At 37.9% G+C, this 3,250-nt stretch overlaps 1 non-coding gene across 1 annotated transcript; it reads left to right on the forward strand.

Moving 5' to 3' along the window:
* Window positions 1-385: 385 nt before the first annotated feature.
* Window positions 386-492, forward strand: LOC145556945 (small nucleolar RNA R71). The gene has a single exon (XR_014092036.1). It is a non-coding gene; the product is annotated as a small nucleolar RNA R71 (small nucleolar RNA).
* The last annotated feature ends 2,758 nt before the right edge of the window (window positions 493-3,250 follow it).

Below are 3,250 nucleotides of genomic sequence, written 5' to 3' on the forward strand. Positions count from 1 at the left end.
AAAGGCATTAACTTGCTCCACGGAACTCCTGCAATCTTGCTCCCAATGACCTATAATACCACAGTTTTCACGGAAAACCTGATTAGAATTATTATTAATCGCAAAAACATTAGCTACATTAGCAGTGCTCAGATTATCTAATTTTTAGAAAATAGAGGCCAGTTAAGCTTGCAAAAAGGATACAGAGTCAACACTATGCTTCCCCTTGTTAGCAAATCCTCTAGGATTCCCATATTGGGAATTGTGTATTTCCATATCTTCAATAACCTGACCTGCATCATCAACATTAAGATTCATAAATCTCCCACTAGCTGCAGAATCTAAAATTATTCTAAAAGAATTTCCAATGCCATTATAAAAGGCTTGGATTAACTGTCATTGTGCTAAATTATGGTGAGGGCATTCTCTTTGTAGGTCCTTGAACCTCTCCCAAGCCTCATATAAAGATTCATCGGCTTCTTGGGAAAAGTTCTGAATCGTACTCCGTAGTACGACTGTTCTCTCTGCAGGATAATACTTGTTATAAAAATTCAAAACAAGAGTTTCCCATTAAGTTATACCAAGTGTAGTTCTATTTAAGCCATTAAACCACAATTTAGCTCTTCCAGTTAAAGAAAAGGGAAAGAGAATCTCCCTGATTTGGTCTTGAGTGACCCCGGCTTGCCTGATGGTGTTACAATATTGACAATAGTCGGCAATGTGAAGATTCGGGTCTTCACCCTTAGCTCCACTATATTGCTTCCTCTCTATCATCGTTATAAATTGAGGTTTAATTTCAAATTGAACCCCATCAAGAGCCGGAGTAGGGGTGAGATGTGGAAAATCTGTAAGCTTTGGTTGTGAGTAATCACTAAGCTTCTTTGGAGTCGTCATTTCTGATTCTGCGTCTGATGATGTCTCTGAATTGCTAGAACCAGTCGGAAGATCGCGGTGATTATTGTTATTATCACCAGAATCCGCCAGGATTTGCTTGTAGAGATTTTTTTGTCTATGGAAGAAACGTTCGATCTCAGGATCGAATGGGATGTACCCTGATCTTGAACACCTGGGCATAAACAAAAACTAGAAGCAAAAATGAGATTTGCCTCTAAGACAAAAGGAAAATAATCTAGACTACAAAAACAATCAGAAATAAAAATAAAACCGTTTCCCCGGCAACGACGCCAAATTTTGACAGGGTAAAGTCGTATCCCCTAATCAAAAGTAATTCCTAAGTCCTCTAACTAAAGCAGATAGGGAAGTAGGGTCGATCTCCACAGGGAAACAAGTCTTTCTATTCCTAATTAACTAAAATAATCTAGATTATGAAGTAACCAATATTTATATTAAAATAAGAAACTAAACTACGAAGATTGAGAATAGGGAGAAAACAATATATAAAAGGATCTAGGGCATAGGTTCACCAATAAATAATACTCCAGAGTAAAATATAATAATCAATCATTGACATTGCATAAATAACATGATTAACAGGCTCTCGCAATTTATTAATCAACATAGATCTAACAGGCTCTCGCAATTTACTAGATCTAAGTTCTTATTGAAAATAGCCTTTAATATCAAATTAACATTTGCTCGATTCATCAATTCAATATTGCTATGCTTTTACAAGCCGCAATTGTAAAGCGTTAAAACAATTCAATAAGAAATTATCATGCAATATCAAAAATCAATAATAGTCAATCATCAATGCATCAATTAACCAGATTGTAAAGGGCTTTCGCTACGTATTACAATCACAGAATTAATCTATCGGTATTAAATCTCATCTCTCGAATCTCGACTTAACCATTTATAAATTAACCTGCCTATTGAAACTAGACCTAAACATTAATTCTCATCTGTCGAATCTCGAATCAATGTTGTCATACTCATGCATAAAAGATAGGCCTAATCTAGTCATAGAGCATTAAATCAATCAATAGGAAATTAATCTAGCATTGATAATTAACAACAACAAATGACCCCTTCATATTATTTATGGACCCCCATAAACCCTAGAAATAAAACTACTCACACATAATAGAAACTAAACTAATCTAAGCAATAAAGCAAGACATGATTAAGGGAATAAAATAAACAACTAAGATTAAGAGAAGAGAAATCGTTACCAAACTAATCTGTATAAATGGAAAATAATTAAGAACAAGATTTGAGAGAAAATTTAAGAGAGAGAAAAATCCTAAGTAGAGAGAGAAAGTCTAAGAAAAGAAGGTAATCAAAATTCCCTACAAAACTCGTATATAAACGTTCCCTAAAATAAAAATTAAAACTAAACTAATAAGGTCATATAGAAACACGCGCCCGATCGGGCGAAGGGCCGCCCGATCGGGCCCGCCTTTTTCTTCAGGATCCATCGGGGCAGCCGCGCCCGATCGAGCTAACGCTCACCCGATCGGGCGCGCCTTCTTGCTGGTGCTCTCTTATGCGCGCCTGCCCGATCGGGCGCAAGCTTGCCTGATCGGGCCCGGTCTTCTTCTTCGAGGCTCGGATTTCGATTGGGCATGATTCCTCGGCCAAACCTAAGTTTCCTCATCGGGTCTTGATTAAACGATAAAACAGCCTCGGTGTCTCATACCGATCCCTTAATCATCGGCTCTCACCGATCCTGGGCTTCAAAAGTGGTCGTGTCCTTCTAGCTTCCGTAGTTGATCCATAAAACCCGGGAAAATGCTCCAAGAATGCAATTTCCTGTAAAATACAACTAAAACTACGAAAACACTAGAAAACACAAATTAGTAATAAAAGTGGCTCGAAAGAGCCAAAAACACTACTAATAATGACCAAGGGACGGGGGTAAATTACTATATAAAATAGATACATCAGTAGTGCACAACCTTTTGACAAGGTCCATTTTAAGTCTATTACTAGCACCCATTACATCTCGGTCGGGATCGATTCTATAGTTGCTGGGTTTGAGGACTTACCACTTTCGGTGCCTATAGAGGAATATGATTTTTTTAAGCTGCGTGACGCGACCGGGAGCTTTGTGCAATGGCCACGTGATTGGTTGAGGTTGGTAGGAGGGGTAAGTAAACACTACTTGTATGTAACTACTTGTATGTAACTAGATTAACATGTGCTTTGTGAAATGACCATGTTCTTTTATGTTACTAGATTACTAAGGAAAATCGGTCCTCTAAAAGGAAGAAGGTGGAGAAGCCAAAATCCAAGGAAGAAGGTCCTCCAAAGATGGAACTAGGACAAGTGTCGAAGAAGAGTTCGAGAGCTTCATGTACTCCACTTGTAG

This window comes from Chenopodium album, chromosome 8 (assembly GCF_948465745.1).
Source record: "Chenopodium album chromosome 8, dcCheAlbu1.1, whole genome shotgun sequence".
Taxonomy (NCBI): domain Eukaryota; kingdom Viridiplantae; phylum Streptophyta; class Magnoliopsida; order Caryophyllales; family Amaranthaceae; genus Chenopodium; species Chenopodium album.